The sequence below is a fragment of the Panthera leo genome, chromosome A1 (assembly GCF_018350215.1).
Source record: "Panthera leo isolate Ple1 chromosome A1, P.leo_Ple1_pat1.1, whole genome shotgun sequence".
NCBI lineage: Eukaryota > Metazoa > Chordata > Mammalia > Carnivora > Felidae > Panthera > Panthera leo.
In genome coordinates, this window is record NC_056679.1 from 214,823,818 (window position 1) to 214,851,773 (window position 27,956).

A 27,956-nucleotide genomic window follows, 5' to 3' on the forward strand; every position below is an offset into this window, starting at 1 on the left:
GATTTATAACATTTATGATATTCAAGAATGAAAAGATTTTAGCATTAAATAATTTTCTTATTGATTTAATAGTAATTATGAAATGTTGAACTACATACATGACTTCACCTAAAAGTTGAAATGTATATAAATAATGTATAACTTGTAAAAACAAAAGAAAAAGAAAAAGAAAACAACAACAACAACAAACAATGAAGAAGTCACCAGTGTGTATCAGCATACACAAATATTAATATTTGGCTGTGTTGTATAATTAATTTTCATTGGCAGCATGCCTCCTTGTGTGTTTAGATTTGCTAATGCAACAACTAAATGCACTTTGCCAGTTCTTGTGAAAGTTGACAGACATCAGCTAAATTAAACTGTGCTACAGACAAAGCTTAAATAAATACTGTACTGTGTTAAAAATAATGACTGTAATGGTTATTCCAATAACCCTGTGTAAAGTCGCTTCTCATCATCTTTTGGAATCTTAAAGTAACCGTATGAGCTATGGAAAGAATCCATTTCAGAGGGACATGGAAAAAAGGCAATGTATTTGAACATATTAACTCGCAAAACAATCTGTTAACCTATGTATGGGATTGTGCAACTGGTTGTTAGAGCTCTCTTGCTGGTATTCTGACATGAGAATTGTTTAACAAGCATCCTGGGAATTAGAGGCTCTTCCTCAGTAGTCGCATATGGCCTTCTCTGCTGCATACATAGCAGCGCTTCTGCGCCTCCCAGACTGACCTAGCATTAACTAAATTGGATGTCAAGTGTCAACATGCTTTAACTGCCAGTGACATTGTTCCGTGGGCTTCTCAGATGAAAGACAAAAGAGCCTGAAAGGAACAGAACACAGGATTTAAAAAAGCAGGGTGGAATGCAGAGGATTTATTTTATTTTTGGATTTATTATCTTCTCATACTTTAGTGCTTTACTGAAACAACTGCCATAAACTTTCCATCAAACATGGAATTAGAGGCATGCTTGCATCCATAGATGCACCTAGACTCACGGAGCAGCGCCATTAAAACCGTGTGCTGAAACCTGCAGGCCTCAGTTCCTCTTAGATCTTATTTCATAGCATGAACCTACCTCTTACTGGCACCTAACGAAATTTTGAAAGGTATTATCGTAGAAGTTATTTTTTCTTTATTTGCATTTTCCTAAATATTGGTAACATTTAAAAACATGGCCACAGATATAACTACTCAGGTTTCTAATAGAATGAAATTTAGTGCAACCGTGTTATCACCATAAAATAAATAAAACATTTACAAACTCAACTCACTTCCTGTGATAGAAATGCTATTTCTTTATAAAAACTGGTCAATGGTCTCATCTAGGTTTGATTTCACTCTGTTCCTGAACTATGAATTCATAATACCAAATGAAGAAATTCTTGTTTTAATCCACTCTTTAATACCCAGCTGAAAGTATATCCACTTCAGTCAGCTTCTCTGAATTTCTCCAGATTTTAATGGTGTTATATTTATAGTTCTGTTAATGTTTCCGGCCTAGGCCATGGAATTTGTATTGCTTATTTATTATATTGATTGTTTCCCTTCAAGGGAGCACATTATCTAATATGGAAGGAGAAACAATATATATAATAAAGTGAAAAAAATAAATCGACAAATAATTGTAGCAATCGCTGTTGGACATTTATCAGTAACCATCACCCCCCATCTTTTGTAGTCACTAAAGTCCAAATTTTTATCCCGCACAGTTGTCCAGAATAAAAGATCACATTTCCCAGCATCTTTTACAGGCCAGTGAGATTATGTGTTAATGTCTCAACAGTGAAATACCAGAACGATTTATGTGAAGGGCTTTCAGGAAATCTTTATATTAGGACATTATTCTTCTACTCTGCTGCCTAGAAGGTCTGTGGTGATTGCTGTTGCTCTAGCTACTGTTCTGAAGCAACAGGCGTAATTGAGGATTTTAGAGCAGGAGAGCAGTACCTGAAGATGTATCAGCAAGTTTCTATAATGTCCAAGACACCCAACTTCAGATTTACTTTTTGTGGGGTGCCTGGGTGGCTCAGTTGGTTAAGCATCTGACTTTGGCTCAGGTCATGATCTCATGGTTTGTGAGTTCGAGCCCCACATCAGGCTCTGTGTTGATTGGTCAGAGCCTGGAGCCTGCTTCAGATTCTGTGTCTCCCTCTCTCTCTGTCCCTCCCCCACTCGCGCTCTGTCTCTCTCTCTGTCAGAAGTGAATAACATTAAAAAAATTAACGAAAAAACAAATTTATTTTTTGAGATAAGCTCATATTTTCTTTTAGCCACACTAATGTGGTATGTTTTCTTCTAGGATCAAACCTGATCCTAACTAACAGGGAAGAAGAGAGAGGGATGATAACACCTTAGCGCAATTATAAATGCAGATTTTAACACTCTACTTTCAGTAATTGAAAATAAATTTTGAGAGAAAACCAATAAGGAATTAGAAGGTCTGAACAACACAATCACACTTGACCTAACTGCTTTTTTTCTAGAACATGACATTTAAGAATGGCAGGAAGCGCGTTCATTTTAAGTATAAATAGTAGATTCCCAATATTAATTGCATACTGAATAATAAAACATGTCTCATTACTTTGAGAGACACATTCAAATATTCAAATATTTCTAAGTGAATAAAAAAATAAATCACAACATATTTAAGGTAGTGGGAAGGAGATAAGCAAGGCTTAGAGTGAAATTAGTAGACTTAAATGCTTATTTTTTAAAATAATAACAGTCTACATTAATGATATAAAGTAAAGTTTATCCCACATAAGCAGAAAGAAGAAAATAGCAATTATATACGTAGAAATCTATGAAGAAAATATAAGATAAGAAATCAAAGATTTGAGAACAGAAACAAATCCGTGAATTTTTTAGTTGATTGAAAAATTTACTAGAATCAATAAAATTCTAGCAAAAGAGATCAAGAAAAAAGAGAAATACATATCACAAATATCATATGTGAAAGAGGGGACACAACTAGAAATCATATAGATATTAAAACATAGTGAGAAAATAATATGAATAAGATTAGATCAATAAATTGAAAATTGAGATGAAATGAACAGATTTACTTAAAGATATATATTACTGAATCTGACTCAAATAGAGAAAATCAGCCTAGGTATACTGCAGGGAAGATGGCGGCGTAGGAGGACGCGGGGCTCACAGCGCGTCCTGCCGATCACTTAGATTCCACCTACACCTGCCTAAAGAACCCAGAAAACCGCCAGAGGATTAGCAGAAGGGAGTCTCCGGAGTCAAGCGCAGACTAGAGGCCCACGGAAGAGGGTAGGAAGGGCGGCGAGGCAGTGCGCGCTCCACGGACTGGCGGGAGGGAGCCGGGGCGGAGGGGCGGCTCGCCGGCCAAGCAGAGCCCCCGAGTCTGGCTGGCAAAAGCGGAGGGGCCGGACAGACTGTGTTCCGACAGCAAGCGCGACTTAGCGTCTGGGAGGTCATAAGTTAACAGCTCTGCTCTGAAAGCGGGAAGGCTGGAGGACAAAGGGAGGGAGAGCTGCTGAGCCCCCGGACGGCAGAGCTCAGCTTGGCGGGGAACAAAGGCGCCAGCGCCATCTCCCCCGCCCATCCCCCAGCCAAAATCCCAAAGGGAACCAGTTCCTGCCAGGGAACTTGCTCGCTCCGCGCAAACACCCAACTCTGTGCTTCTGCGGAGCCAAACCTCCCGCAGCGGATCTGACTCCCTCCCGCTGCCACAGGGCTCCTCCTGAAGTGGATCACCTAAGGAGAAGCGAGCTAAGCCTGCCCCTCCAGCCCCCGTGCACCTTGCCCACCCACCCCAGCTAATACGCCAGATCCCCAGCAACACAAGCCTGGCAGTGTGCAAGTAGCCCAGACGGGACACGCCACCCCACAGTGAATCCCGCCCCTAGGAGAGGGGAAGAGAAGGCACACACCAGTCTGACTGTGGCCCCAGCAGTGGGCTGGGGGCAGACATCGGGTCGGACTGCGGCCCCGCCCACTAACTCCAGTTATACACCACAGCACAGGGGAAGTGCACTGCAGGTCCTCACCACGCCAGGGACTCTCCAAAATGACCAAACGGAAGAATTCCCCTCAGAAGAATCTCCAGGAAATAACAACAGCTAATGAACTGATCAAAAAGGATTTAAATAATATAACAGAAAGTGAATTTAGAATAATAGTCATAAAATTAATCGCTGGGCTTGAAAACAGTATACAGGACAGCAGAGAATCTCTTGCCACAAAGATCGAGGGACTAAGGAACAGTCACGAGGAGTTGAAAAACGCTTTAAACGAATTGCAAAACAAAATGGAATCCACGATGGCTCGGCTTGAAGAGGCAGAGGAGAGAATAGGTGAACTAGAAGATAAAGTTATGGAGAAAGAGGAAGCTGAAAGAAAGAGAGATAAAAAAATCCAGGAGTATGAGGGGAAAATTAGAGAACTAAGTGATACACTAAAAAAAAATAATATACGCATAATTGGTATCCCAGAGGAGGAAGAGAGAGGGAAGGGTGCTGAAGGGGTACTTGAACAAATTATAGCTGAGAACTTCCCTGAACTGGGGAAGGAAAAAGGCATTGAAATCCAAGAGGCACAGAGAACTCCCTTCAGACGTAACTTGAATCGATCTTCTGCACGACATATCATAGTGAAACTGGCAAAATACAAGGATAAAGAGAAAATTCTGAAAGCAGCAAGGGATAAACGTGCCCTCACATATAAAGGGAGACCTATAAGACTCGTGACTGATCTCTCCTTTGAAACTTGGCAGGCCAGAAAGGCTTGGCACGATATCTACAGTGTGCTAAACAGAAAAAATATGCAGCCGAGAATCCTTTATCCAGCAAGTCTGTCATTTAGAATAGAAGGAGAGATAAAGGTCTTCCCAAACAAACAAAAACTGAAGGAATTTGTCACCACGAAACCAGCCCTACAAGAGATCCTAAGGGGGATCCTGTGAGACAAAGTACCAGAGACATCACTACAAGCATAAAACATACAGACATCACAATGACTCTAAACCCATATCTTTCTATAATAACACTGAATGTAAATGGATTAAATGCGCCAACCAAAAGACATAGGGTATCAGAATGGATAAAAAAACAAGAGCCATCTATTTGCTGTCTACAAGAGACTCATTTTAGATCTGAGGACACCTTTAGATTGAGAGTGAGGGGATGGAGAACTATTTATCATGCTCCTGGAAGCCAAAAGAAAGCTGGAGTAGCCATACTTATATCAGACAAACTAGACTTTAAATTAAAGGCTGTAACAAGAGATGAAGAAGGGCATTATATAATAATCACAGGGTCTATCCACCAGGAAGAGCTAACTATTATAAATGTCTATGCGCCAAATACCCGAGCCCCCAGATATATAAAACAATTACTCATAAACATAAGCAACCTTATTGATAAGAATGTGGTCATTACAGGGGACTTTAACACCCCACTTACAGAAATGGATAGATCATCTAGACACACAGTCAATAAAGAAACAAGGGCCCTGAATGATACATTGGATCAGATGGACTTGACAGATATATTTAGAACTCTGCATCCCAAAGCAACAGAATATACTTTCTTCTCGAGTGCACATGGAACATTCTCCAAGATAGATCATATACTGGGTCACAAAACAGCCCTTCATAAGTTTACAAGAATTGAAATTATACCATGCATACTTTCAGACCACAATGCTATGAAGCTTGAAATCAACCACAGGAAAAAGTCTGGAAAACCTCCAAAAGCATGGAGGTTAAAGAACACCCTACTAACGAATGAGTGGGTCAACCAGGCAATTAGAGAAGAAATTAAAACATATATGGAAACAAACGAAAATGAAAATACAACAATCCAAACGCTTTGGGATGCAGCGAAGGCAGTCCTGAGAGGAAAATACATTGCAATCCAGGCCTATCTCAAGAAACAAGAAAAATCCCAAATACAAAATCTAACAGCACACCTAAAGGAAATAGAAGCAGAACAGCAAAGGCAGCCTAAACCCAGCAGAAGAGAAAATCAGCCTATCCCTCTTTACACTAAAGAAATTGAATTCATAGTTATAAAACAGATACACACACACACACACACACACATCACATATGCACGCACGCACGCACATCTGGTCTCCATGACATGATTGCATAATCCTATCAAATTCTTAAGGAAGAAATTATATCACTCATATGTAAAATCCTTTCTAAAAGTAGACTATAAAGGGAGAAATTCTTTCCAGCTCACTTTATTAGGCCAACATTACCCTGAAAGGAAAACTAATCAAAATCATTGTGATAAAATAAAAATATAGACAAGCACCATTTATGACGACAGATATTTTGTCCTTAACAAAATATTAGCAAATTGAGTCCAGCAATTTGGGAATGCACCATGACCAATTGGTGTTCTTTCCAGGAATATAACATTGGTTTAACAATCAAAAAATAATTAATTCAAGTTGCCATATAAATGAAATAAAGGAGGGAAAATAAACAACTTATTAGATTCACAGAAAACATTTAACAAAATTAAGCTATTAAGATAAAATATCTCAATAAATTAAGAAGAGCAAGGATTTTCTCAATTTATAAAGATTATCTATAGATAACCTGCAGCTAACATCAACTTACTGGTAAAAATTTGAATTCTCTCCCTATAAGATTGAGAATAAAACAAGAATATCTGCTCTGATCATTTCCATTTAACATTAAACTAGAAGTCTTAGTGAAATATGGCAAAAAGAAAAGAAGGAGCTTTTATATAAATTGAAAAGGTAAAACTGTCTCTTTGCAGATGACAATAGTGTGTATAGAGAAAATCTGAAGAGATATATACAAAGTCACTAAAACTCATGAATAAACTTACTGAGTCAGTATACAGAAATAAATTATATGTCTGTATATTTCCTTTAAGTAAATAACAAAATACAGCAGATCATTTATAGTAACATCAGAAAAGATTAAATATCTAAGGATATATTCGATAAAATATGTGCAAGACTGGTACAGTGAAAGTATAAAATATTGCTGACAGAGATTAAACAATATCTATGTGTACGTATGTGGTTAGGAAGACACAATATTGATACAATGTTCATTGTCTCAAAAATGATATATTGGTTCAATATAATTTCATAACAGAACGTTTTGGGTGCAAGTTGATTGTAAAATTTATATGGAAAGGCAGAGACCTAAAATAGCCAAAATATTTTTTATCATTTGATTGATCGAATGATTGATTTTTCATCATGAGAAGTGTACTCGTGAATCCCCATCCCCTATTTCACCAATCTTCCCACCCAACTAACCTCAGGTAATCATCAGTTTGTTTCGTGTGTGTGTGTGTGTGTGTGTGCTTTCTCTCTCTTTTTTCTTTCTTGTTTGTTTTGTTTCTTAAATTCCACATATGAGTGACATCATATGGTATTTGTCTTTCTCTGACTAACTTATTCTGCTTAGCATCATATTCTCTAGCTCTATCCATGTTGCAAATGGCAAGATTTCATTCCTTTTCATGGCCAAATAACATTCCATTGTGTGTGTGTGTGTGTGTGTGTGTGTGTGTGTGTATCACATCTTCTTTATCCACTCATCAATTGATGATGGACACTTGGGCTGTTTCTATAGCTTGACTATTGTAAAAAAATGCTGCAACAAACATAGGGTGCATGTATCCCTTTGAGTTAGTGTTTTTTGTATTTTTGGTGTAAATACCCAATAGAGTGATTCCTGGGTCATAGGGTAGTTCTATTTTTAAATTTTAAGGAACCTCCGTACTGTTTTCCACACTGCCTGCTCCAGGTTGCACTCCTACCAACAGTGCACGAAGATTTCTTTCTCTCCACATTCTCCTCAACACTTGGTGTTTCTTACGCTGTTGATTTTAGCCAATTTGATGCATGTGAGGTAGTAACTCCTTGTAGTTTTGATTTGCATTTCCCTGATGAGTGATGTTGAACAACTTTTCATATGTCTGTAGCCATCTGTATGTCTTCTTTGGAGAAATGTCTGTTCATGTTTTCTGCCCATTAAAATTTTTTTTAATGTTTGTTTGTGTGTGTGTGTGAGAGAGAGAGAGAGAGAGAGACAGAGACAGAGAGGGGTAGAGAGGGAGAGAGAGAGCATGAGTGGGGGAAGATATCTTCTGCCCATTTTTAATGGGATTATTTGTTTTGGGGGTATTGAGTTATATCAGTTCTTTATATATTTTGGACACTAACCCTTTATTGTATATGTCATTTGCAAATATCCTTTCACATTCATTAGGTTGCATTAGTTTTGTTGATTGTTTCCTTCACTGTACAGAAACTTTTTAATTTTGATGTACTCCCAATAGTTTATTTTTACCTTTATATCCCTTGCCTCAGGAAACATATCTAGAAAAATGTTGCTATGGTTACCGTCAGAGAGATTACTTCCTTTGCTCTCTTCAAGTATTTTTGTGGTTTCAGATCTCACATTTAGGTCTTTAATCCATTTTTAGTTTATTTTTCTGTATGGTGAAAGAAAGTGGTCCAGTTTCATTCTTTTGAATGTGACTATCCAGTTTTCCCAACACCATTTGTTGAAGAGATTCTTTTCCCATTGTATAATCTTTCTTCCTTTGTCAGAGTAATTAATCATATAATGTGGGTTTATTTCTGGGTTTTCTGCTCTTCTACTGATCTATGTGTATATTTTTATTCCAGTACCATACTGTTTTACTTACTACTGCTTTGTAGTATAACTTGAAATCTGAAATTGTGATAACACCATTTTGTTTTTCTTTTTCAACCAAAACAACTTTCTAAATGCTTATTTATTTTGAGAAAGAGAGCATGCACTAGTGGGGGAGGGGTAGAGAGAGAGGGAGAGAGAGAATCCCAAGTAGTCTCTGTGCTGTCAGCACAGAGCCTGATGCAGGGCTTGATCCCACCAACCATGAGATCATAACCTGAGCCAAAACCCAAGAGTCAGACACCCAACCAACTGAGCCACCCAGGTGCCCCCAGCCAAAATAATTTTTGAGGTGAACAACAAAGTTGGAGAACTTACAGTGCTTTATTTTAAGATATACTATAAAGCTACAGGAATTGAGACAATGTAATATTGGTATGACCTATAAATCAAAGGAACAAAATAGAGGCTAGAAACAGAGATATATGTGTGTGTGTATATATATATATATATAAATATATATATAAATCTATTGGTTTGTGAGCATAATTGGTTCTGGAAACATGCTTGTAATCCAAAGCACTTGTATATCAAAGCAAATTTATCCATAAGAAATAATGAAAACTCAGATGATTTGTTCCACAACCCAAAAATATTCATATGAAAATGATTAAAATACTGTAATGTAACATAAAATAATAAATAAAAATACAAAATATAAATAAAAATAAACTAACCTGCATTTAACTTTGAAAACCTTCGTGGCTAATGTGAGGGAGACAAGAGATAGGAGGGTTATTGTGTAGGACGACTTTCACTATCACTAATGGAATCACTGCTATCTATTGTCTCAATGGAATATCTTTCTTTTCTTGCAACTTTAACAAGGAACCTATCCAATGACACTTGCTTTTGCCTCCTTTTGAGGATTTTGCAGAAATGTGACATTGCATTGTTAAACAGATTCATTGCTCCCACTGCTTTAGACTAATTCAGGTGGTGTTTTTCTACAAAATTTTGCACTGTTTCCCACATTTTACACATCTCCTTAATCTAATTTGAAGTGAGGGATCCTCACCTTTTTCTCTTCCTCCTCTGCAGATGAGATGCAAAGACGTCTTATAAAATCTTGCAAATTTGGCCACTCACATACCTCGTTCATACTTCTTCATGATTTCCTTCTTAACTTCCACCATAATCATCTTCTTACCACCTTTCTTTGCAACTTTTTTCTGCATGGGGGCCATTGTATATGCTTGCATGGATGTTGACTACAGTACAGCATTAATAAACCCTTGTCATATACTGTAATGTAACTGGCAATAAGGCAGCAGAGCCAAGGGTCTGAATCTGCAGGCAGCCTGACCTAGAATGAAGCAAAGCATTCCTAAGTCACTCTTGTGTGGAAAAGCAAAGGACTGTCCATAGGTGCTTTGAAGTGACAAAAACTATACTAGTGCCAGTTGTGGGCACCTTCCAACTTTCTGAAAAATCATTGATTTATGCAAAGCACTGTGGCCTGAGACCAAGCATCCAAGCATGGGAGATGAACACCCACAATCACTCAGTGAGAGAGAGAGAGAGAAGAACCGTTGGTTCAGTTGTGATCATGTGACATTGTAAGACTCGTATTGCAAGACATCGCTCGTTTATCTTGCAGAACAAGTTACTTGCAATCCAAGGTTTTACTGTGTAATTTTTTTGTTTGTTTTTACAGGAAAGATAATCCACTAGGGAAAATGAGAGTTGTTTTTTTTTTTAATTTGGTGCTGGATGGTGCTGGGTAATTTGATATGAATATAGAAAAAATATAAACCTCTACCTTTTATCTTAAATTTACAAAATTTTTCTTTGGAACATAACATAAACCTAAACTTAAAACCTCAATCCTTAAAGTTTCTTTCCAAAAAATGTATAAGAAAAAAAGTTTGTGACCTTGGGATTGGCTATGATTTCTTAGGTAGGACTAAGAAGTACAAATTGTAAAATAAGAAAATTGGTTAAATGGATGATATAAAAATTAAGAAAATTAAGAGGTAATTCAAAGACTAGGAGAAATTCATATACATATGAATATAATTATATATATATATATATATATATATATATATATATATATATAACATATCTATATGAATGGTTAATATGCACATAAAAATTGGTCATTGGGGAAATATTAGTTGATACCACAATGAGATACCACTACAGACTTACATAGCTAAAATAAAATAAATTCATAAAACCATGTGGTACAATGAATTTTGAAGTATAGGTATGCTTTGCTTGTAAAATGCTAATTTGACCACCACTTTAAAAAGTTTGGCATTTTAGTATAACATGCAGATATCATATGGTCGACCAATTCAATTCTTAATTATTTATCTAAAAGAAATGAAAACATATGTTCATGAATGTTTATTGCAGCTTATTTCTCATAATAGCTTTGCGTTCAAATGAATCTAATGTCCATCAACAGTGAATTAACAAATAAATTGCACCCCATAAATACAATGATATATTACTCGTCAAAAGTCAGCACAAGCTACTGATACACCCAAAATGTGTACATTATCTCCAAATGTTATTGAGGGAAAAGGAAGTCAGAGAGAAAACAAAGTGTGACTCCATTTATGTTAAATTATAGGAGAACCCCAAAATCACCTAAACAAAAATCAGACCCCAGATTGCCTTAAGTTAGGGGATATTGAGGAACTTACTACAAAGAGTCAAGAGCGTTATTTGGAGATGTAAGAAATATTCTGTCTTAATTATGGTTTAAGTTATATAGGTGTATACTTTGCCCAAAGGCACCGCACTGTATTTTATATATGGATATATTTTACTCTATATAAATTATGCTCCCCAAACTGATGAAAGGTCAGTGATACCTTGATTTAATCATGTATTCTCTGCCTATTTGCATATTGTGCTTGTGGGACAACACCCTACTACTGGCTTCAACATTATTCACAAATCTTTGCCATATTTTAAGAGCACATTCTTTATATTTATATGACCTTTTTCAGTTTTTTTTTTTTTTTTTTTTTGCAGTTCAACACCCATTCTTTAATGCAGTTGTTTTTTCTTCATGTGGCTGTTTGAATAAATTATCAAATACAATTGACCCTTGAACGACGTTGGTTTGAACTGTGAAGTTCCACTTATAGACATTTTTTTTTCCCCTGGAGAAAGATTTATTGTTTCCATTTGCTCCATGGCTTGGGAGAGGGGGCCAGGGTGGTTATAAAGCTACCTAGTGCCTTTCAGGAGAGGCTCAGATAGAAGCCCTGATACCAGGAGGGTGACCAAGGAGCCGTTTAAGAGCAGCTGGGCTTAGGAAGCTCCTAGTAATGCTTGGAGGTGAGCCTTTCTAAGATATACTCTCCTCGCCCAGCCTGGAGGCCAGCCAGCTGGTGGAGTTGAGTCAGGTGGTCACCACATTCTTAATAAGTTTCACCTCTTCATCTAGGAAGTGGTTCTCCAGGAAGTCACAGAGATGAGGGTCTGCTCAGGCCAAACCCAGGGTATGCAGACCCCAAGGGCCTGGTTCAGATTTTTCTCTAGAACTGTGGCAGTTTCAGTTTCGTTCTGGGTTTTACCCTCACGCATCCTGGGACAATTTCCGAATGTTCTGGGTGAGGGAGTGGTTGCTGTGCTGGTTTTGCGTTTTCAGAAGATGCTTGGCACCGTTGTGCTTCTCCTCTGCTGACTCATGAAAGAAGTGGCCTATGCGCTCCATCATCGAAATAGAAGCCCAGAGAAAGGTAGGTGTAAATGGCCCATAGATGCATGTTAAGCAGGTGCTTGATTGTGCCCCCAACTTGGGGGAATAAGTCTGACAGAATCTGTGAGCTTATGGTTGATTGCAAATAAGGAGTAAACTAAAAAAAAAAATTGTGTCTGGTGTGTGGTCTGGAGGCAGAGGGCAACTGAGAAAAATGGTTTGTAGGCTTGGAACGGAAAAGAGGTTGGAAGATGGTTGAAGGCTGGAAGAAGGGGCATCCCGGGGCCACACTGTTGAAGGAAGGGTAGGTCTGCAGGACCCTGGACTCACGGATAGGCTGACTTTTTACAGTACCTTACTGCAAATGTATTTTTCTCCTAGGATTTTCTTTTCTCTAGCTTGCTTACTTTATCATAAGAACACAATGTATGATACGTATACAAAATATGTTAATCAACCATTTATGTTATTTGTAAGGCTTTAGGTCAATAGTAGTTATCAGTAGTTAAGTTTTATGGGAGTCAAAAGTTATAAGTAGCTTTTTGACTGCACAGAGGTCACTGCCCCTGACCCCTGAGCATTGTTGAAGAGTCAACTGTAATTGAATGCTTCACCGTGTGTTTGGCTTTCGGCTTTGTCCAGCAAAGCCAAGCTGAGGACAGCAGAAAGAATATCTCAAGACTCCATGCAAGTCAAGAGAGGTGAGAGTGAGGCTCAGGGAAGTCTCCCCAAGCTGCTCTCAAGCTCCCAGGTTTATTAAGCATACATTTAGGGAAACATCGCACAATATGTCAGTGAGCAAAGTCCCAGTAAGAAGATATAGAGAAACAATGCCTTCCCAGGGCGCCTGGGTGGCTCAGTCGGTTAGGCATCCTACTTCAGCTCGGGTCATGGTCTCACGGTCCGTGAGTTCGAGCCCTGCGTTGGGCTCTGTGCTGACCGCTTAGAGCCTGGAGCCTGCTTCAGATTCTCTGTCTCCCTCTCTCTTCTGCCCCTCCCCTGCTCATGCACTGTCTCTCTGTCTCAAAAATAAATAAAAACATTAAAAAAAAGAGAAATGATGCCTTCCCAAGACTACAAAAGAGCAGATTCAGAAAGCAGGGTGGGGAACAAGATAAGATATTCCATAGATAGCATGGTGTAAGGAATTCTTGAGGACAGGCAAAACCAACCCCTAATACGCATTAATTAACTAGATAGTGGCCCACTGTTCTCAACAAGCCCAGAAAGCAGTGTTCTCCTTTGCAATGTGTTCCCTATAATCTCCTAACCCAGGACAGAGCTACTTGATTTCCCACACTTCATGTTTGTAACTGTGACAAATAGCACTGAGGGTGGGAGAGAAGTGAAATAATAAAAGACAGCCCCCCATACTTAGAAATGATTGTGTTGCTTTCTTTCTGTCTGTAACCTACAACTAGATTTTAGTTACGCATTCCAGGTGGAATTGAGGTGAAGCCATCAGTAAGCAAGCCGAGTTTCACAATCTTGTACTCACCTATTACTGAAAGACAAAACACCTGGAAGAAATGGTCACAGCCTTGAGTATCATTTTTCTTTAATTAAGTGACTTCATGAGGAAAAGCTAAACCTTCTACCTACTTTCGACTCCCCACCCCTCTTGATTTCAAACTCCATTACTGATAAGACTGGTTAACCTATTGGACTGTTTTTATTTGGCTAAATTTTCTAGGTAATTGATTTCCTTGTGAACAGACTATAATTAGAAGCGTAAACTATTAGAGTAATATTAATCTGTGGTGTATTTTATATGCATAGGTTTGCAGTTTAGAAATTGCTTTGTTTCTTCTCTTTTCTTTTTTCCCTTAGTGTGAAGTAAAGTACCATGAATTAGTTTGCTTGTGAAAAGAGCAAAGGGACTTGGGGCATATATTTGTGTGTGTGTTTGCCTAAGTTCATTGTTTCTGGAGAAGAAAGCCCTCTAGTGACTTTGTTAGTTCTATAAGTTATGTCCTAAAAATGATTGAGTAGATAATACCTCAATTATCATTTTTTACAAGATTGTAAACAGAACGTCAGATAAACTTTGTGGACATTGTATTTACGCATACATATGCATTTTATGGATCTACACTTACGTTGAAAGAAAGTTGTGGCATATAGAAGAGGTCACATTGCAAGTGTAACAAATAGGAAAAGTCACAAAATGCAGAACTAATTTGAAGAAAATAAATGATTGATGGTGCAGTCACTGTGCAAATAGCTAAGGAGAAACTTGGGAAGCAAAAGGGCATCAGGACAATGGAACACATTAAATAAGAGTGGTGGGTGAATAAGTGTCAGTATGGTAGACGCTCATAGAGGAGAAACAAATGATTAGAATGCACACTTTCAATGAGGACCATAAAGTATTTCCTGTGCGTAAATTTGTAATGTGCATCCACAATATCGTAGGAAGTGTTTACTTTCACATATTTTATTGTTACATGTTTACAAAATAATGAAATCCTTAAAGGTGAGATTTTTGGGTATTGAAAATAACTCGGTTGACAGTATATACCAGTTAGTTAACAGTATTGATATTGACAGTTCTACAAGGTAGTATACTAGCACATCAAATAACCCAAATCTCCAAAAGATAGGTTCATAAGTTAAATTTGAATTATAATCTTAGATAGAAACAGTTTTTTCTTTAGTTCGACCACAAGGTAACCAAACCAGTGGTAGTTTTCTGTTGGGCATAAATCTATTTAAAAATCAGCTTCCCATCATCAAATTTCATATAACTAGAAAATCCTCCAAAGAGAATGAATCCAAAGAGAAACACAAACATACCAAAATGTCTCTTTAGTGTCTTGGCATATAATTTGCATAATAATGGCATCTGAAGTAAGTCAGCACATGTTTAGTAATAATGAAGTAAATTATTCATCAAGTACCCATATGTGGAACAGCAAAAATCAATAGGGTATCAAACTAATAGGGTCTGTATAGATGCATTTGCTTTTCTCTATATGTATAAGCCATTTTCATCATGGTTTGTTAATGGGAGGTATAAATGCCTGCATTAAAAGCTTTAAGTTATCTGCCTGTGATTTATGTTTGCTGTTCTGCAGTCTAGTTTAATGTAACGCTTCTGATGCTAATTGCAGCTTCATAGAGCTATTTGGTGAACAGAAGTTCTCATTTTTGTCAACATGCAGACCAGTTCCTTTTTCGGACAGTCCAACTGGCTTATTCTGCTCGGTCTGTATCTCAGAGGTCAGGGAGAGCTCAAGGGGCTGTGCAGCTGGGGCAAACATTACTCTGCTCTCAGAGATTTGTGGTTCCTGAAAAGACCATAGTTTTAAATTTGCTGTCTTTTATATAGTTGGAGAAGGAAGCAAATACCATTTAACGTGCAAATACTACCTTCTAGGTGCATCATACAGGTACACTTCCTTATCCCTCACCACTCTGAGAATGGTAAAGTTGTCATTTTATTGATGATGAAACCCTTCGATTAAGGAACTATAAGCCATATCCGTACAACGGTCGAAAACGGTATTCCTTCATACTTACCAGTGGTATGAAGATAAATGAGAAACTACTTGTAAAATTCTTGGAAGAGTGACATTTTAAAAGAATTGATTTAAGGGATGCCCGGGTGGCTCTGTCAGTTAAGCATCCAACTCTCGATTCAGCTCAGGTCGTGATCTCAGGTTGGTGAGATGGAGTCCGGCATTGATAGCCCCGCACTGATAGCAGGGGGCCTACTTGGGATTCTCTCTCTCTGCCCCTCCCTCCTTCTCTCTCTTTCTCTCTTTCCCTCCCTCTCTCAAAATCGATAAACATAAATAAATAAAATAGTTAATTTTAAAAAAAACATTTAAATAACTTATGTCTTTATATGGGAGACCATGTTCTTTGCCTTCTAATAGGTGTCACAGAAAATTATATAGACAGGCCCTTGGAAATACAGGATTCCTTGTATAATCAACGTTCTAAAACATTCTGTGATGGAGCTAGCTCATCTGAACACTTTGAGTTAAAGAGTTTTTGAGTTTGTGGAATGCCTCACCACCAAACATTACTGTAGTAATCATCAGTGTTGGAAGATACCAGACACATAACACATGTGACCTATAGGGTGGGCAGCCACGGCTGTAACTTTTTCCTGGTAGAATCTTATGTCAGTGTTATGAAATCAAGGCAATAAATACCAGGAAAAAAAAAAAAAGAATATTCCTATCCTGAAACAGTGAAATGTTCAATTTTTTCTTTATCAATTAATTGACATCTAAAGTACAGATTTGTTAACATGTGTGATTGATAGACCGATATTAAATTAATCCTGTCTCTAGAGATCATTGAACCATTTCCATCACTTCCTGTGCCGTTCTTATGTTCTCACTTTCTATTACAACAGTTGATGGCAAAGGAAAGCAGAATATTAAATCATTTGTTTTTCATTACAGTTAAGACTTTTAAAACTCCTATGTTCAAAAGTTCAAATTGTTTTCTCTGGATGCTTAAAAATGGAAATATGTTTAATAACTAATAGTTCATTAATCTCACTCAGTAATATTAAAATCACAAACTGACATTTTTTATTATAAATTATCCTCTGTTAAAAGCTGTTGCTTGATAATATATTTCCTTCTCCCTGTGAAACTAGCTATTTAACAGCCATTAGGTTTGTTTTTGTTTGTTTTCAGTGCGATTCCAAATGGCTAACTTCAGGCATTGTAACTCCTCCGCTGAGCTCAACCTCCTGAATTCAATCTCCATTAACTTCCCCAAAATGTTAGCGTTGACACTGATTAGTATATCAACTTGAGAGTTAAATGTTTCTCCTTCCTTTCATCAAAGGGACATTTCTGGATACATGATATGTCCCTTATGAAACACTTATTACTTCTTCAAAGATCCATAATTATTTTGTAAGATTTAATTATCTTTAATTTATCATTTACTCCATGACTTTTGAAAATTCTTTTAAAAAATAATCTACAAAGGTCTGCAGGTAAGGAAGTATATCCATGCCACCGTTCATCTGTTCATCTCAGAAAAGTCTGTCTTTTCTAAAAACATATTTAATCTCACAACATATAGAACTTTTGGGGGGTTTAGGTGAATAGAATTGGCAATGTGTCATTAAAGTAACAGTAAATGGTGCATTAGTTGGCAAGGGATAACAACCTTGTTTTCTTGAGTTATTTTCTTTGTTTTATTTTGATCTCCTGAGAGATTTCATGTTATAAAGATGCAAAATATGTGTTCTAGGTTTCAGAGAGAAGTCACCCATGGCCTTATGATTTGTTAATAAATTAGAAAATACTTCTTTCCCATTGTTTTATTTTGGACAAAAAAAATTCCCCAAAGGTATCTAACTTAGCCAGATTTCTTCAGGTGTGCTTTTAATGTAACTGTGTAATATTTACCTTCGTTTACATATAACAATGGATTCTTCAAACAAATATTGAATGGCATCTATGTCAGGCTCTGTTCTACACACTTGGGGGATAATTGTGAACACTTTCTCTCCCTTTGGAGCTTATTCCATAGGAGAAGACACATTAGTAAACCGGAAAAATCAACACATAATAATTTACAGTGGCAAATAAAATTAAACAGGTGATATGATAGAAATTGCAGGTGGATTGTTCCTTAGAGTGATTGAGAAAGTTCCTTCAGAGGAAACATTGAAATTGAACAGTGAAAGAGGATGATACTAAGCATTATGAAGAGAAGTCTTAGAGGGAATAGCAAGTGCAACATTCCTGTTAGAACAAATTTGTCATGTTTAAGGGAAAAATATATCAGCATATCTGAGGATTATGAGGGAGGAAGACAGATTGAAAGCCTAGTGGGAAGCTATTGGGTGGCAATTGCAGGGGAGCAATAGTGTGATTTAAAAATTTTAAATCACTCTGACTGCTTAGTGGAAAAGAAATTTGGGGTAGCAAGGCAAAACCAAGGAGAATGCTGCAGTTGTGCAAGTGAGAAATGACTAAGGGTGTTGAAGAATGAATGCAAGATGGGAAGACATCTTCAAACAAACCTTCAGAGAAATAATACGAAGAAGGACTACAGAGATGGAAAAGAAATTTAGGGTTAAGAAAAGAACACCTAGGGGTGCCTGGCTGGTTCAGTCAGTAGAGACTGTTGATTTCAGGGTGGTGAGTTCAAGCCCCGCTTTGGGCATGGAGCCTGGGAGGAAGGAAGGAAGGAGGATGGAAGGAAAGAGGAAAGGAAGGAAAAAAATCTTTCTTTGTTTCAAATAACGAGAAACACTAGAAGAGGTTATAGTTGTATGCCAAAGTGTATTTTCCAGTTGGCAGAACTAAATTGATGTGGGAGAGAAAAATGAAAACTTTGAAAGCATGCTGTTGAAAGTTACTGAAGTATACAAATCCTTGTCGTGAGAGGTGTGGGATATTCCTTTCATTTAAATGAGAGAGGGAAGACTGAATGTGGGTGAATGAACACAGTTCATGGCAGTTGTTGTTAATGGCACATGGAATGGATGGCGTTGGAGACAGCCTGCTGATCCAATGCTGTGCATGGCAACTGAAGGGAAAGGTTGTCTCAACAAGTCACCTGCCATGCTGTGTCCCTCTGCCAAGGATATGCTAGCGGTTAGTAAAATGGGTTTGAAGTTTCCATAGATAATCATTTGAAGACAGGCTGTTGCATACATACCAGATGATTTTGTCTTCAAAGGCTATTTTATAAATTCATTGCTGGCAGTCTCTGAATGATCTGAGATGTTTCACTCCATCTTCTCAGCCAGTCAGTGTCCTGTAGTTAGTATTCACCCGACTAGCTAAGAGTCCTGGTATGATAATTCACTACTCCAAGCATGGCAAGTTAACAGAGCAACTTTAAGTATCTATTCTGAAATAAATAAGAGAGAAATGTAACAGGAAGACCAAATGCATATGTCTTCATAAACATCTTCTACCAAATTCACAATGAGGGCCAAAACTAATTCAACTGAGACAGTATTAGCAGGAGGTACATATGAGTAGTTGGAGGGATCAGGCTTTCTTAATTATTCCAGCCCCTGCCTTATCCATGTTACCATTTCCTAAAAGCACATTAATTTTAAGTATCAGAAATTTCAGATTCTTCAGTTTGCCAAGGTTCATGATAATTCTGATCATGATCCTCAGCATGTCAATAGCTACTGGCAGAGAGGGCACTGAGCTGTGACAGAAAGCCGCCTATGAGCTTTCAGACTGGACAGATTTTCTCTTTCATAATCTTACTTTAGACCCCATAAGTAAATGATTCCATTCTTTATGTTAACATTTCTAAACCTTATAATATCTTCCGTGGAAGGCACATGATCTAAATTAGGTACAGCCTCTAGAAGTAATCCTTATTTCCAAAAATGTTTTTGATTAGGAAGGCAAACCAAAAATGGTCTCTATCCCAGATAAAGAAAATGAAGCTGAGAAATTATGAGTGAAATGGTCAGTACAGTTGACCCTTGAGTAACACAAGGTTAGGAGCACATAACCTGCCCTCGGATGCAATAAAAAATCCATGAATACCTTCTGACTCCTCAAAAATTTAACTACTAATACCCTACTATCGATCAGAAGACTTACTGATAGCATGAACAGTTGATTAACACATATTTTATATGTTATATGTATTATACTGTATCCTTACCATAATGTAAGCTAAAGAAAATCTTAAGAAAAATATAATGAAGAGAAAATGCATTTACAGTACTACACTGTACTTATTAAAAAAAAAATCCGCGTATAAGTGGACCTCCGCAGTTCAAACTCATGTTTGCAAGAATCAACTCTAATTCCCAGTGTTCCTGGGATTTTCTTGGCCTCTTCCTGTTCTTATGATGTAGTTAATAATAATTATTGGGCTTACATTAAAAAGAATCCGTATTTTAGACTATAAGATAAATAGTCTAACTTTTCCCATGTCATTTAGCTAATAGATGGCAGAGTGGGTTTCAAGCTTACATCTAGCTTAAAACTCTGCTCATTGTTCTACAACCCAATAAATATGCAACTCAGCTCATTAATTTAACCTTTCTATCCAAAAATTCTGTAATTACAAGATAAAAAGGTTAAGATATATTAATTTCAATGTCAATTTGTCTTTTAGACCTTGACCATTTCTATATACCATATTAGCCATATAAGTTAAACAGAAATTAACTTCAGTCGCTTTTGTTTATTGAGAATTTTTTTCCTAGAAAAATATCTCTCTGATAGTTAATTTTTAGATGGATGATCTGTCAATGGATACTTGTTTTACAGTGAACTTTGAATTCAGTCTCAATTCTGTAGGACTAACTATGTGACTGCATGTTTCAGTTCAGATTTAATAGGAAATGATTTAAAAATATATTCAACACAATTTTATTGAGTATCTACTGGCAGGAAAAACTGATAGTCTGTTTTGGGGTGTTAATTATTCCTAGTTTGTTCTTAATAATCATTTTCAATTTTCCATATGTCTCTTCTCTAAGGTAAATGTTGGGGTGAGGCTTTATTTCTAACTGCGTATAAGTCACCCTTGTTTTGTTAGCTTATCTAATTTATAAGCATGAGCATAAGCCTGTAGTCTTATGTGTCAAAATATGATTTTTGAATATTATACCTCTTTTTAAATCATGAAAAGAACAAACAAATTCAAATTCCACCTATGGAAGTAGCTAGAACTTTTATAATAATAAAGGATTGGACTGAAGTTAGTATCATACCTCTTAAACACATAATTAAAGTGTGATATCTTATCTGACACAATTAGCTTTCTTCATTTCAGTTTATCCTAATTAACTTGGTTGAGTTTGACAGGTATCAGCATCTCTTGTCTTTGTGCCCTTGTTATATTCTGGCACATTAAATTTAGTCTTAGAACATAAAAAAATATGCCACCACATCCCTGGTAAACTCAAGCCTCTCTGGAGCACTGAAATGACAGTCATAATTTCCTTCATTAAGAGGAAGAGATTTAGAGGATAAAAGTATGGAAATTTAACCAATTTTTCACTGAATATTTTTGCATGAAGTATCCAGTAACTTTCAGGAAAACGTTTTCCTGATGATTTCAATATGATGCTGATATAGCTTATGATTACTCAAGATAAAAGGGAGAAAAAATAGTGACAAAACCCAGTTCTATGCATTTCTTCTGCATAAAGGATGACTACAATAGCTTGAGATTGAAAAATTATCTTAAATAATTTTACTATTTCTGTATCATCATGCTAAATAATTACAATTAATTAGTTTTTCAAAATTTAAATACATTTTTATATACAATGAACAATACTTTTTGTCAGTGATATGGAAATTAACCAAAGAAACCATTACATAGAATCACCCCTAAAAGTTGATCAGGCTCTGTTATTATTTGTCTCAAAAATTTCCACATATTTTAGTGAAAACGCTCATATAGCAGTGAATCTCAAGAAGAAAAACTGAAGAAACCAATTGAAGCTCTTTATCAAGTGTGTTTTCCAATATGGTACCCTATTTATATATTTTTTTCTTTCTTTAACTTTTTTGGTGCATATAATCACAATCCAACATTAGGGAAATATAATTATCACATCCTCACATCCTGGGGGCGGGGGGGGTTTGCAAAGTGCCAGATTCCCGAATTCCTAAAATAATCTTGAGAAGGTAGCTCGCCAATTATTTTTTAATGTTTATTTATTTATTTTTGAGATAGGGAGAGAAGGAGAGAGGGGCAGAGAGAGATAGAGGATCCAAAGCTGCCTCTGCTCTGACAACAGCAAGCCTGATGTGGGACTCGAACTCATGAACTGTGAGATCATGACCTGAGCTGAAGTCAGACGCTTAACCACCCAGGCACCCCAATAGCTTGCTAACTTTGTTGATGCTACTCTGTGGGTACTACACTCTTGGAATATCTGCTAAATAGATGAAAACATGAAATAGGATTGACTCCATCACTGATGAGATTAAAATGATACAACTTTCTAAAAATTAGAATTAGAGAGTAGACTTTGGTAATGTTTTCTGCTTATTAACTGATATTAGAAACATAGCTGCTGTGGATCAGGGTACTTTTTACTTGTTTTAATTTCTAGAGATTTTTGTTGACTTAACATTGAAGTTTGAAACTGATAATAATTTTGTTTGTAATTTGAGCCATACTATATGAGTAAAAGTATTCACTCCTTGATCCAAATGTTATGGTGCTTAAGAAAGGCATGTATTTCTTTTAAATTTAATTCTTTTTAACTTGCTCATGGGAATTTAATTCAGAAAAATATTGGATTCTTAATAAATTTTCCTACATTAAAAGGAGAAAAAATATTGTTTTATGCAGATGTCCTGTTTAAGAAATGAGTAAGTTTAGATAGCTATTGAGATATCTAATAACCTAGATGTTCTGATGTACCCTACAACAAAATTTGTCAATTCATATAACCATAAAATATCTTGAATTGCTACTTTACTATAAGTAATAAGAGTATCTACTAATTTATACTGCATAGGGCTAGCTTTACTTTTCAGAACATAAGACAGTCATTTTTCTAGACATTAGTCTTTATGTTCAACTAAATAGCTCCATTTAAGCAATTAATTTGTTCTTGTTTCTTTTTATTTTAAAAAGAGTATTTTCCACGAACCTAGAAGAATGGAAAAAAAGTTCATTAAAATGGAAATTACAAATTCTGGCACAGAACATGGACCAACTGGGACTCTCATACCTTTCTGGTAGCACAGTCACTTTGGAAAACAGATTCTCAGTTTCTTAGCTACATTTATATTAACCACCTATACCATTCACAGTATCTACCTAAAGAGTTGAAAGCTATTTTCACACAAAAACCTGTGTATGAATGTTTATAGGTAGCTTTAATCCTAATAACCAAAACTGGAGGCATTACTTTATCTGGTAAATGGATAAACTGTGGCATAACAGTATAATCTTACAGTGGAATACTACTGAAGAATGAAAATGAATGAATTGCTGACAGCTGACAATGTGCAGTAGCATGGATGAATCTCAAATGAAAAAAGCCTTATTCAAAAGCTACATTCTCCATAATTCCATTTGCATGACATTCTAGAAAAGACAAATGTATATAGATAGGAGAGTCATCAGTGGTGGCATGGGGATAGAAGGGAATGACTGCAAAATGGTAGCATGAGGGAATCTTTTTTGGGTAATGGGTCTTTTCTGTATCTTGATCATTGTGATAAATTTTTAAGTTTATTTATTTTGAGAGAGAGAGAGAGAGTGCAAGCTGAGCAGGGGCAGAGAGAGAGGGAGAGAGAGAGAATCCTGAGCAGACTCCATGCTGTCAGTGCAATGCCTGATGTGGAGCTCGAACTTACAAACTAAGTGATCATGACCTGAACGAAAATCAAGAGCTGGTGACCCAACTGACTGACCCACCCAGGCACCCCAGATTATGGTGAGAATTTCATGGTTGCGTGTAATTTCGAAACACAAAACTATATCAAAGAAAGTGAATTTTACTACATCAGATTATAGCTCAATAAAACCTAATTATATATATCATATATATATATGTTATCATATATATTTATCTTTAATCACATCTAATTTAATTATAAATTATCATCCTCTTTTAATTCCATATTATTTCCCTTATAGGAGAGGTTTCTATTGCTTTCATCAAGTTGCCAAATAAATAACTATTTTGTAAGAATTACCGGTAATTATTTTGGAACAAATGCCACTTAAACACTATGTCAATTACTATCAAAAGTTAACTTTTGAATGATTAACAGCAAAATGTTGGAAATAATGGTTTGTTTTATTACATTAATGAAATAAGCAAGTTTTCCCTATAGAACAAGAACAAGGAGAAATAACTTTCTTGTGTGGGAACAAGAATTTGCAATTTACTAACAATGCTAGTTACCATTGTAAAAGCTTGTTTTATTTTTAGATTATTATTTTAAAAATGAAGCATAAAGACATTTCCTAAAAGGAAGGCAAAAAAGTGGAAATTATTCTCACACTACTCAATGTCATTCATTTCATTAGACTTTGTTTTGTATTCATTAAAATAACTGACTTTTTCTAGGCTTGAGTATATTACATGTGGGGGCTTTGTCTCTTTTTTAAATAGTTTTGTTTGAAGTGATTTCATTTCTGTGAAAGAAGGACAAAGCAGAGATAATTACAGCAATATGCTCTACAAGCTCATGGGGTTTCAACTTTTCCATAGTTACTTCTTGAATTAGTTCTATTATAAAAATAAAACCCTTCACAGCTCATTGTCACTGCTGTTCTTGCCTTAAAATGAATCACTTCTCATCTTCTCTTCTTAATATTTGACAAGGCACAACTATTTTTTTAAAGCTTCTCACATCAAACTTTAAAATACTCTCTCAAAAAAAAAAAAAAAAAAAAAGGAAAAAAAAAACCTGTCTAGGCAGAAGAAAGGTAAGAAACTGGGCAAGTGAAAATGAATTATCAGCTTCACAAGAAAAGTTTTGATGATTAGTTAATTTATTTTTATGTGTCATACTGTCTTAATTATCTCAATAAATCTAAGCAGAGAAATTCCTAATGAATAACCTATTACCTTTTGAAAATTTATAAATTTTAAATTAATAAGTACATACTGGTTTTCAATATGGAGCATATCGAATACACGAAGTATGAGAAATGTTTCCAGAGTCCAAGTTTCAATAAGTAAAATACAATTATCATTTTATTACTAGATTATGGGCTAAGTATCACAACATATTTAAAGAAGACTTGATTATTTTGCCTCACTCATTATTAACTGTATCTTTTCTATCTTCCAAAACTTGAGATCTGTTTATAATTTAAAAAAAAGCATAGTTAATAATTGCAGGTTATTTTCTCTTAAGGCCCAGGCAGATGAGAGGAGATAGAGGGATTATTAACTATTGGCTTATCTAATTTATCTTATGGATACAAGTTTATTAAGGCACACCATTTTCATACCTGGATCTTATTGACCAGCAAAATTTTAATTGTTGGTTCTTTTTAAAATTTTATTTTTACATTTACTTATTCATTTTTGAGAGAGAGACAGAGCCACAAGTGGGGGATGGGCAGAGAGAGAAGGAGACACAGAATCCGAATCAGGCTCCAGGCTCTGAGCTGTCAGCAGAGACCGAGGCAGGGCTCGAACTCACAAACTGCAAGATCATGACCTGAGCCGAAGTCGGATGCTCAACCGACTGAGCCACCCAGGTGCCCCAATTGTTGATTCTTGATTCATATTTGTCATCTATATTCTAAGTCCTAGCAGTAGCTTAGTCCCCATTATGTAAAGAAACGATTAAAATTCCAAGAGAAAAGTTTCTATTCTGAGACTTAAATCAGCTTCATTTAGTTTGCAGTTCTAATCCAAAAGATCTTTTGATCAAAAGCAGAACTTTAGGAAATATTTAAAATTATACTGAAAAGAGACAGATCTTAGCACTGAGACCTGAATCCAGAATTCACTCAAAAATAACAGAAACTTCGACAAAGTATTTAATTTTTTAGACCCTCAGTTTTTGCAGGCCTAAAATAGAAAATTCACACCTATTAACACAGATCATGTTAAAAATTAAATGAGATATGGATTATAAAATGCCTAGTATATAGTGGTTGCTCCTCTCATGTTAATTCCTCAGCCAACTAATGTTAACATTTATGTTAGACCATGACTTCTCTCTCAATGAGAAAGCATAATTGAGAAGAATCTACATTTATGTAATGATTTATCATTCTGGTGTTTCTCATGGATTCTGCTTACTTAATATTGGGAACATCATTACCATTCATTGATTACTTTTATCAATGAATTTATGATCTTTTATCCCAGTACTTTATAATTATCAAATATAATATCAAAAAGATCTAATTGGTGGCAATGTTACACAATTAAAATGAATAATATCTTTCATGATCTTGTCCAATTCAATTATTTGAAATTTCTTTCCAGCAGCTATAATCAGTGCTCTTATCCAAATTATCTATGATCCCCTTGCCAACTAGGCCGTCTGGGTGGCTTAGTCCATTAAGCATCCTACCCTTGATTTTGGCTTAGGTCATGATCTCACAGTAGTGAGATCGAGCCCCCTTGGGCTTGTGATGGGCGTGGAGCCCATTTGGGATTCTTTCTCTCCCTCTCTCTCTGCCTGTCCCCCACATATGTGCATGCTTTCTCTCTGAAAATAAACATTAAAAAAAAGAATATCCAATTCACCTGTGATCCCCTTAATGGTTCTGTGTACCAAATGTCCAGATGTTTAGACGTTCCAAGAGATAACTGTGCCTGGAGTTAGGCCCTCTCTCCACCAGCAATTGACGAGCGGAGGATTATGAAAATCCAGCTCCCTGCCCTTAATGGAGAACAAACTCTGCAGTGATTTTTATGGTCTTGATCCCTGTTTTATGAATGCAGCTAGCACTTCACTGGACTGGACTGGCTTCTTCCTGCTTTTTTATCCTGCTTTTCTTTTCTCCAGTTTCTTACCAGATTCTTCTTGGGCCGTCTTCTTAAAAATCTTAATAAGTCACTTCTGTAGGAATCCTTTCCTCAGATTCTGCTCCATGACATCATTAGCCATTATTCATGATGTTATAATACTGTGATCTAACACATGCTTAAAGAGAAATGTCCTCTCTACATTATAAACAATAACCAAACACTCTGATTGACATATTTTTCTGCAAAGATCTCAGAGATTCCACATCATCCACCAAAAACAAAAATGTGAGAACATTTATACAAAATGTTTATAAATGTGTGCTTAGTATAGATGATGTGATTTTACTTCACAAGGAGGTAACTTGTTAGCCACTGGCAAAGGTAACACACATTAGATCCACCTCAAAATTACACAATATACTCATTTAACCCGACTAAAAGTTCCTGGAGGACTTGCTTATATTTATTTACTTACTACTTTTACAAATGGATAGCTCCACCTTCTTTTTTATTTTTAATTTTTATGTTACTCTTTTCACCTATGTAAATGTTCATTATATGCAGGGTAGACAAAAAGCACTAACATAAGGGCTGTGTATGTGGGTTCATTCATAAATATAAAATGAATATGAGTCCTCCAGTAAAAGAATTTCTTAATATAAAAACATAAAAATTATCCATACAAATTTTAAATTAATTTTTCTCCCTTTTTCATATTTTACAAACGGTGTCTGTATAATGGGACAAAAGACATAAACTACTAGATGTTCAAAATAAAACTCTGTTTCACTAAAATTGTGTAATTTTTCATCTTTCTATTTTACAGTACACAGTTCAAAAAAGAATAAATCAAAATACATCTGAACATATATTTGTGTATATTTCATATAGCACATTAGTAAACCTGTTGCTTAAAGCTCAGAATTCTATGGGTGTGTTATTTATTTTCTTCTATTTTACTAATAAATCCAGTGTTTTATCAAGACCCTCTTTTAACTCATCCATCTTAAATTTTCATAGTAGAATATTGGAAAAAATATTTCTGTTTAAATTTTTTTTAATGTTTATTTATTTTTGAGACAGAGACAGAGTGTGAGCAGGGGAGGGGCAGAGAGAGAGGGAGACACAGAATGTGAAGCAGGCTCCAGTCTCTGAGCTGTCAGCACAGAGCCGGACGCAGGGCTTGAACCCACAAACTGT

General features: G+C 36.1%; 1 long non-coding RNA gene and 1 pseudogene across 1 annotated transcript; both read right to left on the minus strand.

Annotated features, from left to right (window-relative positions):
• Positions 1–11,987: 11,987 nt before the first annotated feature.
• On the minus strand, positions 11,988–15,630 carry LOC122198556 (annotated as a pseudogene).
• Positions 15,631–18,613: 2,983 nt separating this feature from the next.
• Positions 18,614–26,837, minus strand: LOC122202006. Its single transcript, XR_006194423.1, has 2 exons — positions 26,532–26,837; positions 18,614–19,207 (listed from the first exon to the last, which is right to left on the minus strand). It is a non-coding gene; the product is annotated as an uncharacterized LOC122202006 (long non-coding RNA).
• Between the last annotated feature and the right edge of the window lie 1,119 nt (positions 26,838–27,956).